The sequence below is a fragment of the Loxodonta africana genome, chromosome 14 (genome assembly GCF_030014295.1).
Source record: "Loxodonta africana isolate mLoxAfr1 chromosome 14, mLoxAfr1.hap2, whole genome shotgun sequence".
NCBI lineage: Eukaryota > Metazoa > Chordata > Mammalia > Proboscidea > Elephantidae > Loxodonta > Loxodonta africana.
The window spans coordinates 76992993-77010367 of record NC_087355.1 but is presented as its reverse complement, the minus strand read 5'-3'; the positions used below and the strand labels follow the sequence as shown (position 1 = coordinate 77010367).

Genomic DNA, 17375 nt, shown 5'->3' with positions numbered 1-17375 from the left:
TATTATAATGCTATTTTCATTCAGTGGACTGTAACTTACTGCTTGCACTCAGTCTGTCTTAGAGAAGCATCCATATTAGGTCATCTAGGTCTATCTCATTCTTTCCTCTCCCCAGTCCCTCCCCTACTCCTGTTCAAATGGACATGATCCAATGCTTTAGGTTGAACTATAACATTTTTGAAGGGTAAAAATATTGGCCATTTCAATGGCTCAACCCAAAACCTCCTCCAGGATTTAGAAACAATTCCTGGGAAAAGGGAAATGCCAAGTTGCCTGAGGTGAAATTCTTACTGTCCCAGTGGAATGGGAGCCTGCAATGCAAAGTATGTTTTAGAAAAATAAAGTTGCGTTTCCTGCACCGTGGGTCAGTTCTGGACTGAGATTTCCATCTAGGTCCTGTAGGGACTCATTCTGGATTGCTCATCATCTACAGGAGGTTTCTTTTTGCACCTCAGCTGCTGATTACCAACCTGAGAATTAGAGTCAATGAGCTGTTGGCTGCCAACTGAGGTCCCAGGATGAGGGACACTCTCAGCAGTCACTACTGCTTCAGAATATTTTACCAAGAGTATCAACAGAAGGGGACATTTTGCTCTTTGTAACTGCTACATGGCACTCCAGATTATCTAGAAATACCACAATCTATTTAACCATTGCTTAATGATGAATAGTTCAGGTTATTGATAATATTTTGCTAATCACTATTTGCAATATCACTGTTATACACCATGCTGCAATCATAATCTTTGTGTTCATGTGTGAGAAGTTCTTTAGGAAATATACTTTTCAATTGACAGGTTTTTTTTTTTTTTCCCTGGATTCAAGCCTTTTTTTTTTTTTTAATTGTGCTTTAAGTGAAAGTTTACAAATCAAGTCAGTCTATCATATAAAAAGTTATCTATGTACTTCTAGCTGTCCTACCTGTAATGAGACAGCATAGTCCTCCTCTCCACCTTGTATTCCCCGTGTCCATTCAACCAGCTCCTGTCCCCCTTTCCTTCTCATCTCGCCTCCAGAGAGGAGCTGCCCACATAGTCTCATGTGTCTACTTGAGCCAAGAAGCTCACTCCTCACAAATATCATTTTCTGTCTTATAGTCCAGTCCAATCCCTGTCTGAAAAGTTGGCTTCAGGAATGGTTCTAGTCTTGGGCTAAGAAAAGCTCTGGGGACCATGACCTCCAGGGTCCCTCTAGTCTCAGTCAGACCTTTATTTACAGTTTTTTTTTTTACCTTTCTACTTTTTTCTCCACATCATTTCAATTAAGAAAATTTTCACAGAACAGAAAAATAAATGTAATCATTCAGATCTATTATGTAGATTCATCAATTTTTAACATTTTGCCATATTTGCCTATTTTTTATGGCTGAGCCATATCAGATTTAATTACAGACAAAAAGTCTTTCACCCCAAAAAGTTTCAGCACGCATCTCACAAAAATAAGGACAGTCTCTCTTATAACCTCAATACCATTTCCACACTTAAGAATATTAAACAATCATTATATATTCAAAATTTTCCAACTGTCCCCCAAATACCTTTTATAGCTTTCTTTTTTTTCAAACCAAATTCAATCAAGGACAGGCGCTTGAGTCTTTTTTAATCCGTAACAGGGTCCTCCACCTTCTGTCTTTCATGACGCTGGCTTATGGAAAAGGTCAGGCCAGTCATCTTGTAGAATATCCTATATTCTAGATTTGCCTGTTTTGGGTTTTCTATCTACAGCAAAATCCCTACTAGCTCAGCTCCTGAATTTAATACTTGCAAATCAACTCAGCACCTGTCAAAATGATATTTACTTGGATTGATTCACAGGCGACTAACCCATTACCGTTGAGTCGATTCTGCCCCATAGAGTTTCCAAGGAGCTGCTAGTGGATTCAAACTGCCAGCCTTTTGGTTAGCAGCCTGAGCTCTTAACCACGGCACCACCAGGGCTTCCACAGGCAACTAAGAAGACCATAAATTCTAGTCCAGTGGTTTTATACATTAGGCGCAATTTTGCTACCAGGGGACATTTGGCAATGTCTGGGGGCATTTTTGGTTGCCACAGCTGGGGAGGCAGAGGTGCTACTGGGATCCAGTGGATCTAGGCCAGAAGTGCTGCTAAACATCCTACAATGCCCAGGACAGTGCCCACAACAAAGAATCGTCTGTTCCAAAATGTCAATAATGTCAAGGTTAAAAAACGCTTGCCTACTCTATGACTCTGACATCCACTTGCTATATGACCTTGGGCAAGTACCGTCCACTCTCTGGGCCCCTTTCCATGATTCCTTCCCAGTTGGACAGGGGTAAACTCTGCTCTACTACTGGCTTTTCTGCCAGCAGCCTGTGTTGCTAAACCCACTCAGGAATATCCCATGGCAAAACCTCCTGTTTGGCTGACAGCAGGTCAGGTTCACATCCTGTCTTATCGCTAACATCCTCTTTCACACACTGTGGAGAAACTATTTTGGGGCCAAGCCATACAGTACCGTTTGGAAAGACCCAGCCACGAGACAAATGGGCTGTGGCTAAACAATGCCACACAGTGTTGTCTGTCTCTGTGAATCTCATGATTGACGAAGCGAGTGAGTTACAAACGGGTGAAAGAGGAGCACAACTGGGAAAGCAAAATGTCAAGAAGACGCACTGTTCATTATTCTTGTGAGATGAGAAAGAGTGATCCACATAACTGCCAAATAGGTCTTCTGAAAATAACTCAACCGCTGAAAACCTGTTGAAGGTCTACCCGAGACCTTGACTCTCCTTGGTTCCATAATGTAGCTGCTATTAATTGTGTATCTGCTGTGAGCTGGGTACTCTACCAGATATTTAAAACATATTATTCATTTAATTTGTAGGTCCTTTACAACACTGGCAAATTGTACTCTTTAAAAATGGCTGCAAATGAATTAGGTCAATCACAAAAGGACAAATATTATATGAATTCTCTTATATAAAAAAAAAACAAGAAAAGGCAAATATATAGAGAACAAAGTTTATTAGTGGTTACCAGGGGTGGGAGGGAGAGGGAAAGAGGGGGGTTAACAGTGATGGCAATATCACATTGATTAAGGGTAGAGTTGCACAGCTGATTATTGCAATTGCTCTCAATAAGTTGTACTCCTGTAAAAAGTAGAATTGGCAAAAGTTGTGTGACAGATATATTTACAACAAAGACAAAAAAAAAAAAAAAAAACAGAGTAGCTGCTGAGGCTACTTATGTACAGCCAAAAAACTCCTGAGATTTGCTTTCTTGGTTTGGAGGTTTTAGGGTCATGGTTTCATGGGACATCCCAGTTAATTGGCCTAATAATGTGTTTAGTGCCTCTGTTCTACATCCTAGTTCCTTGCATAGTGCCTGGGGTCTTAAAAACTAGCAACCGGCCATTCGATGCACAACAATTGGTCTCTACTCGCCTGGAGCAACTGAGGGAGAAAGAGCACCAGGAATAGAAGGAGGATATGGAATGTGTTGGTAATTGTTTCCATGAACAACTGTCTCCTTTGCCATGAGACCAGAAAAACTGGATGGTGCCCGGCTACCATTACTGAACATTTTGAGCAAAGATTCTATAGAAGAATACTGGTCAAAAGGAGGAAAACGCAGAACAGAATTTCAAATTCTCATGGACTCCAGACTTTCTGGAGCCATGAAGGTTGGGTCAACCCCTGAAACTATTGCCCTGAGGTAATCTTTAAACCTTAAACCAAAAATATCCCCTGATGTCTTCTTAAAACCAAACAATAGCTTAGCTTAACTAGTAAAGAACGTCTGCCTTAAGCATCACTCTCTTTTAAGAACTATCTATACGGCATCAAAGTGACAATAGCAACTGGAAAGATTAGATAGGAACCTAAGGGGGCAGTGAATTTATGTCAAGGGGGAGGAAAAACTCAGAAAAGGAAGGTGAGGATGGTTGCACAACTCAAAGAATGTAATCAATGTCACTAAATAGTCATAAAAGGCTTCTACAGGATTTCTTGGGACAGATGCCCTTGGATCACAGTCATAATGCTGTGAGGAAGCCCAGTTAACCTATGGTGAGGACTATGTGGAGAAGAACCAGGGCCCTCAGCCCACAATCCTGGCTGGACTCCCAGCTTACAGCAGGCACCAACCCACCGGCTTTAGGAGTGTGCTGTCTTGAAAGTGAGTTCCCCAAACTGTCTCAGCTGACGCTGCATGGAGCAGAGATGAGCTGTCCCTGCTGTGTGCTGCCCAAAATGCAGATTCATGAGCCAAATAAATAAATGTTTCTGATTTAAGGCAATAAATTTCGGAATGGTTTGTAATGCACCAATATATAACTGATACTAACTCCAATGTGTAAACGTAAAAAAAAAAAAAAGATTTTTATTTTTTATTTTCCTGGTTAGAATGCTGAATTTCAAAGAGGGGCAAAACTAGGATTCAAACTCAGGTCTCTCTAACTCCAAAACGTGTGCTCTTACCACTACACACTACTGCCCATTGGCGATGAGACATGGTCTCTGCTATCAAGAAGCATATACGCCAGTTACGGAAATGAGACCTAAACTTAATACATTAATAAATAGTTTCTAAATCCAAATGATCTGTGGACAGATAATCTCAACCCTGGGAAGTTATCCTAAGGAAACAATCCAAGAGAACATGTCGTGTATAATAATAAGAATTTTAAGAGACCTTAATTGTCTCATAATAGGGACTGGTTGATAAAATATTATGAGGCTGATAAAAAATATCACCATGGAAACCAGGTGACCACTTGTAGAAATGATTGCAAAACCGTATTAAATGATAAAAGCAAACCACCCAATGAAATGTGCACTAAGCTGATGACAACACAAACAACAGAGAGGGAAATAATATTTCATTTATCCTGCATTCCCAGCACTGCATATATATATATATATATATAAAATATTATCCCTTAATTTCAGCTTTCTAACAACTCCATGAGGAAGTATGAGTATTCTTGCTTTCCCGACCAGGAAACTGAGGCTCAGAGACATTAAATAACTTGCCCAAAGTGAAGTAGTTAACAAGTGGCTGGGATCAGACCCAAGGAGATGAGAATGGGGAATTAAGGCCAGATTGGCTGGGTGGTACCAGATTGACACAGAATCACAGGTAAGGGCAGAGAAGGTGAGAGCAGGTAAGGCAGCTGAGATGAGATTTGATGAGGTCAAATGATTACTTTTGCCATTGGTTGCATTAACTTCTTTTAGCAGAAGCAGATTTGTTGTTGGGATTATGGTCTCCTTATGTTCATTCAAGTAGACAAGCAACTACTTAGCAGCTGCTTAGCCAGAAAGTTGCCAAAAACCCTAGTTAGAGAGTGTGGTATAGACCCTGTTTGTTTCTGGGCCACACTCCAGGCATCTACGGGCAGGTGGACAGTTAGGTGAGGGAAGCTGAGAGATTAAGAAACACTCTGACTCCATCTGCAAAATGGATGGCCCATGGACCAAGAGATGGACAGGAAGTGCTTAGGGCCCTACTCTGTGCTTAGTCCCACACGTTATTTAGAATTCTTCAAAGATGGGGCCTTCTAAAGGGACAAGGCTAACGTGGTGCATGGTGAAGTAAGCAAAGGCATAGACACTCTTGTCAGAATGCTCTCTAGGGAAGAGAAAGGACAAAATGCCCTGTTCCTTCTCATTTGGATAGCAAGCAACAGTTTTGGGAAGAATCTTCATGTATATAACTACAGTAGCTAGCTTCCAGGCGGACCCCCAGTGTCTCAGGCTGGATACTCTAGAGAAGCATAACCAATGAAGTGGATATATATACATATACATATATAATTTATCTCAAGGAAATGGCTCACATGAATGTGGAGGCTGGCAAGTCCTAAATCTCTAGGACAGGCATCAGGCTGGAGGCTTTTTCCGACTCATGTGGTTGCAGGTGCTGACAAACCCAGAATCAGCAGGTCAGACAGCAGGCTGCTGGATCACAGGGCTGCGGAGCTGGCAAATCCCACATATTGCAACACATGGACGTGTCGTAATTATTTAACACATTCCATATGGACAGACATTAGGTTGCTTCAAATTTTTCAATATTTAAAAAAAGCCTCAGGGAACGTCTTTGTACGTATATCATTTTGTGTACCTGTCTGAGTGTTTCCTTTGGATACATTTCTGTGAGAGGAATTGCTGGGCTATGGTACATGAATTTTTAAATTCCTTCATCAAGGTGAGTGAGAGATGTGGGATGTTATTATCTTCATTTTACTGATGAGAAAGCTGAGGCTCAGAGAGGTTAAGTGACTTACTCCAAGTCACACAGCTGGTGCATGACAGGGCTGGCACTCTGACCCACGTTTTGGAACTTGAGGTCTCATTGCTCTCCCAGCTATAGCTAAAGTCTTAGGGCAAGATATCTGTCAGAAGGAGGGCCTCAAGCAAGAGCAAAGGACTCCCCTGTCCTCTCAAACCAGACCCCCTGTGTCTTTGCTCCTTCCTCTGAGCTGGGGGTAGGGAAGGACCTGGTAGTTCCTCTTATCATCTGAAAAATCAAAGAGCCAAAGGGAGCAAAGCTATTGAGTCTCAAGAACTGGAGGATAGCATGGAATCAATAGTTTGCTGGAAGTGATGAGAATGCCTAGAATCCCAATGTCAATATGGAGCAAAAGATATCTTCTGAAATCAAACACAGTCCAGATTGTTATTTCTTTGGATGTTCTGTTACTGCGGACTATGACAGCTACAGTGCCTGGCTGCTGACGCTTTCCAGTTGAACAGGCAAAAGTAGGCGGGACTTAGCAAGAGAGCATCAGCAAGGTAGGGAGTTGAGTCCAGGTTAATCCTAGTTTGTGGGGCAGGCTTGCATGTCCTTTTTTTATTCCCAAGGAAAAGAAAATACCTCTGTTTCTCTCCCGTCTCTTTTTCACTCCCTTTGAGAGGCAGAGTGGCTTCGTGGAGAGGACATGGATTTCGGAGATAGAGAAGCCCTGGGTTAGGATCCTGATGTAATGTTTGAGGTGAGTTGCAGAGTGACATCAGGGATATCACCAAGAGCCTGGGCCTCAGTTTTCTCATCTGTCAAGTGGAGATATTAGCACCCATGTCTCAGGTTCTTGTGAAGAGTTTACAAGAACACGTACGTAAGAGTCTCCCATACGATAGGTAAGCGCTCAGTAAATCAGACTTTCATACTTCTTTCCCGTTCCTGAAGGAGATCTGGTGAGAAGGTTTTATATTTCATAGAAAAGTAAGTTCACAGTGTTGTTAGGACTACCAGCTTTTCTAGGCTTGTTGTTGTCATTGGGTGCCCTCTAGTTGATTCTGTCTCACAGCGACCCTATAGGACGGAATAGAACTGCCCCAAAGGGCTTTCTCGGCTGTAATTTTTATGGGAGCAGATCACCAGGTCTTTTCTCCTGCAGAGCTGCTGCTGGTTTGAACCGTCAACTTTTGGCTCGCAGCTGAGTGCTTAACCGTTGTCCCACCAGGGCTCCTTCTTCTAGGCTTAAAGGAGACAATATTAATAAGGTAATTATTTTATATTCATGTGTGCACAAACCTTATGAGAGAAGGTGTGTGTGCACGCACACACACATACACTCACACCCCACATCACGCAGTAACCAGACAGAATCCCCTCAGTAAACTGCCCAGGTAGCGGTGCCCTTTCAACTTAACCGAGCAAATGATTTGGGTAATCACAACTGGAAGTAAAATGTAATGTATAAATCCTAATTAAAGTTATCCCCTGAGAGAGCCTATAAATTATAGGTTTTACCAAAGACGGGATCAGAAGAGCCTTTATCCACAGCTTGCTCCGTGGGCTGATAACAAATTGTCGTGTTCTCCAGGCACGGCGTAGGGCAAGGCTTGTCTAGACTTTGAATCAGCCTCATTAGTAGAAACCTGGCCTAGTCTCTGCCTTCAGCTAGCAGGCTGTGATCCAGAACTCCACACGCTGCGACTTTGTTCCAGGCTTCCTGGTAGTTTTAGCCAGCTTTCCGCCAAGCAACGCCTGTGGACCTAGGGCTGGGCAGTGGTGTCCTGCAGTACTTCTCAACATTCACATCGAATTTGGAAGCACACATTTAGACAGGCCTTGTTCTCTTCTGGGAAACGGTTTCAGCTGTCAGAAAACATGGCGTGGCTGCTGGAGGTCAGCTGACAACGTCCTGGGCCAACGTGGGGTTGGAGAGAGACAAGCTCCACCCACTGTTGATAGCTATGACACATGTCTCCCAGGAGGGCTTCATGGGCGGGTGTCCTGGACTGCCACACAGGGCTCCACGCTCAGAGGGCCTCTGTTTGCCTTAATGCTCTGCTGTAGCTCTGTTGAAATTCTTAATTTTTTTTTCTTTTTTGGTGAAAATATACAGAACAAAGCACATACCCATTCAACAGTTTTTCTACGTATAGCTCACTAACAATGGTTAGGTACTTCACATCATGTCACCTTTCTCTCTCTCTCTGCCCATGTTGTTTCAGCACTTAAGTTAGACTTTCTGCCCCTTAAAGTTCTCATCTGTGTTTTAGAGTTACTCTTGTCTGTTTAATCTCATATTCTTAATAACTTTTTAACAAGGGGGATCCATGATTTCATTTTGCATTAAAAAACCAAAAACCAAACCCACTGCCTTCGAGGTTATTCCAACTCGTAGTGACCCTATGAGACCCTTTGAAACTATGACACTGGACCCTGCAAATTATGTATCTGGCCCTGTTGACACCTCTGCATCTTTATACACATTGTTCCCTGCCTGGAACTATAAGATGTCCCAGAACTGGAGAATCCCTAGTTTTCTCTTCCTTCCTTCCTTCCTGCCTCCCTCCCTTCCTTCCTGCCTTCTTCCTCCTTTTCCTTCCTTTCTATTCTCCTTACTTCTGTAAACAGTTTTTGAGTCCCTGTCTTAGACTCTGCTCTGTGTCAGGGGCCATACTAGGCTAGACAGAAGCAATCCTTGTCTTCATGGAGTTTACAGTCTGGTGAGAGAGGGGGAGAAACAAAATCACAGGAGACAAAAGAGAAAGGAAACACTTGTGCAATGCGATCACCGCTATGAAGGAAACATACAGGGTTCTGGAAAAAGCATCCTAGTGGGGTGGGGTGGGTGGGGGCCACTTTAGAGAGGGCGGTCAGTGGCTTGGACAAGTCAGGGCTCCACCAAAGCACCCTCCCTCTGAAGAGCTCTTCATCGGCCCTTGGGCCCAGTCTGTGCCTTCTTCTCCTTGTTTCTCCGTCATTTCGCCGGGCGCACTTAAGGCAATTATGTATGTGTGTGTCTGTCTCCCTTATGGGAGCATGAGCTGCAAGTTAGTTGTTGGAGGACTGAAAGAATGTCTTAAGCATTTTTGTCTCCCTAGACTCTTCGTGGGTGCTTGATTATCACAGAAAGAAGGTCAGAATGCTTTGTTATTCTCCACCAGTGGTTCTCAATTGGCGGGGGGGTCGGGGGGGAGTAATTTTGCCCCCCAGGGGACATTTGGAACTATCTGGAGACATTTTTGGTTATCATGACCTGGGTGGTGGGTGAAGGGTTGCTACTGGCATCTAGCGGGGGTGCTGCTAAACATCCTCCTGTGGTGCACAGGGAGCTCCCACAACAAAGAATCACCTGGTCTAAAATGTCAATAAAACCCCCTGGTGGCACAAGCACTCCTCTGCGAACCAAAAGGTTGGCAGTTTGAACCCACCTAGCAATCTGGGAGAAGGACCTGGCAATCTGCCCCCATAAAGTTTACAGCCTAGAAAACTCTGTGAGGCAGTTCTACTCTGTAATATGGGGTCACCGTGACTCGGAATTGACTCGACAGCACACGGCAACAACAAAATACCAACAGTGCCAGGGCTGAAACTCCATGTTCTGCACCTTAAGTATAATGTGAAATGATATATAAGAATATTTTTTAAAACACTAACTGATATGGTCCATCTCCTGCTTTCTTCTTTAGAAAGCCCCTCAGAGGGCTATGGCAACCATGGTCTTGGGGAACATCTAGCTCAACTGGCATAACATAGTTTAAAAAGAAAATGTTCTACATTCTACTTTGGTGAGTAGTGTCTGGGGTCTTAAAAGTTTATGAGTGGCCATTTAAGATACTCCACTGGTCTCACCCCAACTGGAGCAAGGGAGAATGAAGAAAACCAAGGACACAAGGGAAAGATTAGTCTAAAGGATTAATGGACCACAACTACCACAGCCTCCACAAGACAGTCCAGCACAACTAGATGGTGCCTGGCTACCACCACTGACTGTTCTGACAGGGATCACAATAGAGGGTTCCGGATAGAGCTGGAGAACAATGTAGAACAAAATGCTAACTCACCAAAAAAGCAAAAAAAGACCAGACTTACTGGTCTGACAGAGACTGGAGAAAACCTGAGACTATGGCCCCTGGACACCCTTTTAGCTGAGTAATGAAGTCACTCCTGAGGTTCACCCTTCAGCCAAAGATTAGACAGGCCCGTAAAACAAAACAAGACTGAAGAGGCACACTAGCCTAGGGGCAGTGACTAGAAGGCAGTAGGGGACAGGAAAGCCGGCAATAGGGAACCCAAGGCTGAAGAGGAAGAGTGCTGACATGTCATGGGGTTGGTAACCAATGCCACAAAACAATATGTGTACTAACTGTTTAATGAGAACCTAGTTTGGTCTGTAAACATTCATCTAAATTACAATGAAAAAAAATAATAATACAGGACTTAATTGTAAAAAAAAAAAAAAAGACAACCCCTCAGAAAATGTAGGCCTCCAGCTGCCTGGGTGAGGGATGGAGCACCTACCAGCCCTGAACTTCTGCACCCTCTCCTCACTGCCATTACATCAGCTAATGCATGTTAGTCACCATAGGAAGCACAGAGAGTGGTTGAGTTCCCTCTTATCCAGCCCTTTCTTTTCAGCTTCCTCTGACCTACATTTCTCCTGATGCAGCTGAAATCCAGTTCCTCAGCAGTAGATATTTCTGAGCGCACCAGGGTGCATGGCAAGACACCCAGGAACATGATTGAGCAAGTTCAAGAGCAAATAGCTGCTCAAGGCATTTTGGGGTTGAGGAAGGAAGGAACTAAAATTTGGTAAGAGCACTTATTAAGGGCCAAGCACTTTTCCCAATAGAATCTTCAACAAAGTATCAATGAGGTATTACTAGCTCTCCCACCTCCACAGTAAAAGGGAAGAAATGGAGGCACACAAGGTCACACAGCTACTAACTGGTCACACTGGGATTGAAACTCAGGTTCTTTTTGATGCCACTAATTGAGATTCTTCTATCACTGACATCCACAAGTTACACAGCTCATAACTTTTTTAAAAAAATTATTTTTCTTTCCCTCCTTTTGATACGAATGACGGTTATTTTATGGATATGTAATAAGAGGAAAAAATAAGGAAAGAAATTAAGGAAAGGAAAAATAATGATAGGAACAATAAAATGAAGCCAAAGGTAAGATTAGTACTAAAAATAAGTGCCATAAAGTCTTGCATGCTAGCTGCAGATGTACAGCAAATTGATTCTGAGCTTCTTACCAGCCAAGGCAAAGAGACAAATATCATCAGTTATTTTTTCCTAATAGAGTTTTAAGTAAAATAAATATATTAAAATTAAGGTTATAATCTCTGTCGCCAAAGAAAAGAGCTATTCTTGGCACTGAGGCCAGAGAGAAATTTCTCCCAGATTATCATCAAGGTGACTATGGTGAACTGATGACCCTTATTGACATTCTGATTGCTTGTCACTGACCAAGGGAAAATTCTGGTTTAGATGCAAAATAATATCTCAGGTGAGCAAAATGGTCGAGTGGTCTGCTGATTAACTGAGGGTTGAGTTAAATTACAATTTGCACAGAGACAGTGTGCATTGCATTAGCCAAGATAGGCATGATAACAAACAGCTCCAAAATCTCAGTGGCTTAGCACGCCAGAGGTTTATTTCTTATGCACAGTATATGTCCCTCCTGAGTTCACTGGATGGGTGCGCTCTGTGTCACCCTCAGCTAGAAGTCCAGTTGCAAAGCTCTTATCTCCATGCTTCCTGAAGTCAGTATCCCCTAACCAGTGGGTGCCCCTTTCTCTTCCCTCCCACCCATCCTTGGTAACCACTAATAAACCTTGGTCTCTACACACTTGCCTATCCTAGATATTTTATAAAAGTGGATCGTATTTGTTCCTTTGGATGATACTTTTTTTTTATTGTGATGGAAATATACACAACAAAATGTATGCCAGACTCTCTTTTTTTAATGCTAAGGAACTACCAAAGCTGTTGGGAAAATGCTTTTGGATGCACTGACCATTCTGTTAGAGGAAATTTAACACATCCCCTAATTCAGCTACTGATCTGACAGGTGACTGCCACCCTTCTGGTTCTTTTTCCCACTGGCCTGGCTGTCTCGCCAACCAATTAGGATACTCCCTGAAATCGGTTGTCTTAGGCTGGGTTCTCTAAAAAAAAAAAAAAAAATCTAGGGAAGCAAAAACAGTAAAGTGCATAAATATATATAGAGAGAGATTTATATCAAGGAAATGGCTCACACAGTTGTAGAGGCTGGAACGTCCCAAGTTCGTGGGTCAGGATAGAGGCTTCTCCTGATTCACGTAGCCACGGGGGCTGGCGAACCCAAGATTGGCAGGTCAGAGAGCAGAGCTCTTGCTCACAGGCTGAGAAGATTGACAAATCCCAAGGCAGAAGGTAAGCTGCTAGCTCAGGTCCCAAGAACCAAAGGTCAGACGAATAGGACCCCTCTGCAGGATCTAGTGCAAGCATAAGCCGACGAGCCCTGCCAGAATGTCCACTTATATTCACCGCAGGCGGTGTGCCCGAGGAAACTCTCTTTCAGCTGATTGGCTTGATTGACTACTCACAGCAGATCCCATCATAGAGGTGATCACATTATATCAAATCGCATCATGGAAGTGATCACAACATCATAACGGCCAAACAGCTGAGAATCATGGCCCGGCCAAATTGACACACAACCTTAACCATCATACTGGTACTCCAGGCAAAGCTAGGACCCCCAGTGCTTTCTTCAGGTCTTTTTATTCATGCTGTCCTGGCAGCTCAGCTCTCAGCAGTTCCTGCTGTATCTCCTTGTGTGCTTTGGAGTTGGCTACTGTGTGCGAAGGAAGTAAAGTTTAATTACCATTGACTTCCTTCCTGCTGCTGGCCTCCCTGCCATTAGCCCGAGATACTTCACTGGCATCTCATTTGAAGCAGAGCCAATATTATGAATAATGACCTGGAGTTCATGTCTAGTGGGGTGGCCACTGTACCCAACCAGAGTCTGACAGCCAGAAGGCCTGAGTCAGGTACCAACTAGGGCTGGAGTGGGGCTAGATATATAATCTTTCCCGTTGCTATTCCCCTTCTTTCCCTTCTTTTCAATAGCTAATTATTATCTTTCCAGGTTATGTAAAATGCTCTTCTCATACAACTTAGAGTCATCCTTTCCCACCAAATTGCCTCCCATGAACCCATTTTAAGTAGAAACATTAGAGCTCCAGGGAACCACGAAAACGTTAAAGGGGAGTAAGTGAGAAGGCATGCTATATGTTGCTAATTAGAACATATTTAACAATCTCTGTCTCTCTTCCTTATTCATTCATTCAGCATACATTGTTTATTGAGCATCTTCCATATGCCAAGTACTACACAGGTTCCAAAGACACAGTGGTGAACAAGGAGAAAGGCATGACATTTTCCTGTAAGAATCTCACAGCTGGAGAAAAGCCAGCAGTTCACAGTAATAGCCTGTCTCTGGGACTTGAAGAAGCAGCCGGAAGTGGAGTTCAAGCCTCCCAGTGACCAACAGCTCAAACGTGTAGGTTTAGTCCAGGACTTTTCAGCCTTGTTGTTATTCTTTAGTTGTGTCGTGAGTTGCTATCAAGTCGACTCCAGCTCCTATTGACCTTAGGTGTAGCAGAATGCACCGTTGCCCAGTCCTGCACCATCTTCATGGTAGTTGGTCTGTCTGAGTCTATTGCTGTGGCCATTGTGTAGTGCCTTTCTACCTAGAAGGGTTATCTTCTGGCACTATATTGGACAATATTCTGTTGTGATCCATAAGGTTTTCATTGGCTGATTTTTGGAAAGACATCACCAAGCCTTTCTTTCTAGTCTGTCTTAGTCTGGAAGCTCCCCTGAAACCTGTGCACCATGGGTGACCCCTGCTTTCATAGCTTCCATCATCATAGCAGCGTGCAATCCAGCACAGTACAACAAATTGACAGGTCATTATTATTCACTATTCATTTAATCCTATGGCCTCATTTTAGATCTCAAAGGATTTAAAGGGGAGACAAATCTAAAGTCAGACCTGTCTAGCAAAAAAAAAAAAAAAAGGATGGAGTAGTTGCCCTCTGCCCTAGGCACAGGGATGCAAATATGAGTAAATCCAGCCTCTGTCCCGAGGAAGCTCACAGCCTGGAAGAGACAACTTTAGTTCAGTGTGGTCAGTGTAAAGGTGGAGATGAGCTAGAGCCTGGGGCTTCCCTAACCGGGGTAGAGAGGCCAGCCCAGAAACCTGACACGATTTTAGGTGCTATACAGACTTTTTCAATGGCAAGAATTATGTCAGTGTATTTTTAGCGAATATGAGGGAAAAGATGGCACAGTGGTTAAGAGCCACAGCTGCTAACCAAAAGGTCAGCAATTCAAATCCACCAGCTGCTCTTTGGAAACACTATCGGGCTGTTCTACTCTGTGCTATAGGGTCTCTGTGAGTCGGAACCAACTCGACAGCACTTAACAAACACAAGAACAACAACACGAGGAAAAAAATATTAACAACAGCTCAATCCCATGTTAAACGTTCCTTCCTTCTTTTGATGAATATGTGTGGAGCCTTACTCTGTGTCTGGAACCGTCTAGTTCTGAGGACCCAGCAGTAAAAGAAACATCTGGCCACTCCTCGCCTCGTAGATTTCACATTAAGCTCAGAAAGTGAGATGACGTAAAGAAAGAAATCCACAGATAGAATGAGGCAGGAGAGTGTAGCGGCTCATCTGATAGGTGACCTTGGGTCAGTTTCTTAACTTCTCTGTGCCTCAGTTTCCTAATCTGTAAAATAAGGATAATAGTAGTCTCTACAGCACTTTTTTTTTTTACAGCACTAAGGAAGGGGTTCTTGTGGCAGGGTTGCTCTGACCACTCCGTGAGTTGATGGCGTGTAGCGCACACGGTGCCTGGAGCTCAGTAAGCACCGTGTAAGTGTTTGTTAAGTTGTTATCAATGTGCAGGATACCCATTGTGAAGATGAGCCAGTGACTCAAGTTTGGGACTCAAGCTTAGGGCATCGTGACAAGTGCCTGGAGAATTTACCATGCAAAGTTCCCAGGTCTCGCCTTAGAGATTTTCACTTAGTAGATTTGGGAGCCCCTGGGTGGCACAAACAGCTAAGTGCTCAACCACCAGTCGGAAGGTTGGTGGTTCAAACCCACCCAGAGGCGCCTTAGAAAGCAGGCCTGGTGATCTGCTTCTGAGAGGTCACAGCCTTAAAACCCCACGGAGCAGTTCTACTCTGCACATATGGGGTCTCCAGGAGTCAGAACCAACTCAACAGAAACTAACAGCCAAGCCACAGATTTGGGGCAAGGTCCAGCTTTTAACAAGCCTCCCCCACACCCAAGGGACTCCTGAATCTTAAAGGACAGACTAACAAATAGTTGAATTCAGGGGAAGGTAGGCAGTGGGAACAGAAGGTGCCAAGAGGAAAGAGAGAGCGGTTTGTTCATGAGCCTGTGACAAGTCTGTGGGGATGAGGGTGTCTGGTATGTGAGGCTGCTAATTAGCTCTGATGTGGGGATATAATGTGACTTGTCCCCAGTCCCCTAAGCATGCTGAATCAAGTTCAATGGAAACTTGCCAAGGAGAAGCAAAGCGTTACGAAATTTCGAGTCGTTTGCATTTTAGGGCATTTATACACTGCACCCAGAAGCCCAGAGCAGCCGCTCTGAGAAAAACTGATTCCAAGGGGGATCTTCAATAAAGATCTGCAGGTAGTCTACAGGGTCCCAGCGGTCTTATAGGTTTTTGAGAAGCTCAGTTGGCAAGCAGTTTGAAGGAATAGTATTTCCAAGGGTTCCTTCCACAGTCCTAGCCTAAGAAAAAAAAAAAAAACCATTACCATCGAGTCAATTCTGACTCATAGTGACCCTATAGTACAGAACAAAGCTGCCCCATAGAGTTTCCAAGGAGCGCCTGGTGGATTTGAACAGACGACCTTTATGGTGAAGAGCTCGGCTCTTAACCATATACCACCAGGGTTGCCTCTGGAATCTGATGGATTTGGGTTCAAATTCTGACTCCACCTTGAATTAGCCATGGGGCTTTGGGAAAACTCGGTAGTTGCTCTGGACCTCAGTATTCTCACCTGTAAATGAGACTCATTGAAAGGATGAGCGAAGTGCCACTGCTTGGCACATAGTAAACCTTCATTAAGTGATAACACGTTATTGACTTTTTTCATCAGAAAACATGAACTGGCATCGAGAAACTAAAGAAAGAGGAAGAGATGAACAGCGCTCACAATGAGGAACCTGTTTATTAGGGACTTTCGGAGAAAAAAAAAATAGGAAGGGTGTGTGGCTAAAAGAGAAAATATTTGACTAAGAGCTGAGAGTTCAGCTTTCTGGGGGACTTCAATGGCTCTGCACCCTGAAAGTACAGAGTAAAGTAATGCTTGGGTTGGATGGAGGGAGCTTGAAGTGAGGGGAATAAAGGTACCCAAGTGGGGGTGCCCTATTCACACACACCTGTGAACTGCGTGTCACTCCAACACTTGTGGCTGGAGGAGGAAGGAAAAAGAAATGGAGGCAAGGGTGGGAGGGAAGAGAAAGCCCTATTTAAAAAAGGGAAGGAAGAGAGCTGAGGGGTGGTTTGCCGTACAGCCCTCAGAGGGCTGGAAGGAGGAAAACAACTGGCCTCAAGTGAACCGAGCTCATGGTTCCCCTCGTTCCCGTCTGCGCCAGTGAGTGAGTCCAACCAGGATTATCGCGGACCTACTGTGTGCCTCTCAGGGGAGGTGGTAGTTCAGTGGTAGAGCCCTCATCATCCTTGAGGGAGATCCAGGCCTGATTCTCAGCCAATCCACCTCACGCCAGCCACTACCCAACTGTCAATGGAGATGTCCATGTTGCTATAACGCTGAACAGGTTTCAGCAGAGCTTCCAGATTAAGATGGACAAGGAAGAATGTCCTGACGATCTACTCCCAAAATTCAGCCAATGAAAGCCCTATGGATCCCAACGGTCTGAAGTGCAACCAATCATGGGGACGGCACAGGATCGGGCAGCGTTTCATTCTGTTGTGCGTGGGGTCACCATGAGTGAGGGACTGACTCGGTGACAGTTAACAAGAACAACAACAACTGTTGGCAAGCCCCAGTTTAGGCTCTAGTGAAGTTGATCTATGCTACAGACGCGGCCCTGGAGGAGCTAA

The 17375-nt window shown here is 43.9% G+C and overlaps 1 protein-coding gene across 16 annotated transcripts in view; it reads right to left on the bottom strand.

Annotated features, from left to right (window-relative positions):
- The window catches only part of MYC (MYC proto-oncogene, bHLH transcription factor), a 295153-nt gene that overhangs the window by 262966 nt on the left and 14812 nt on the right, over positions 1-17375 (bottom strand). The gene's annotated exons all lie outside the window — the stretch shown is intronic.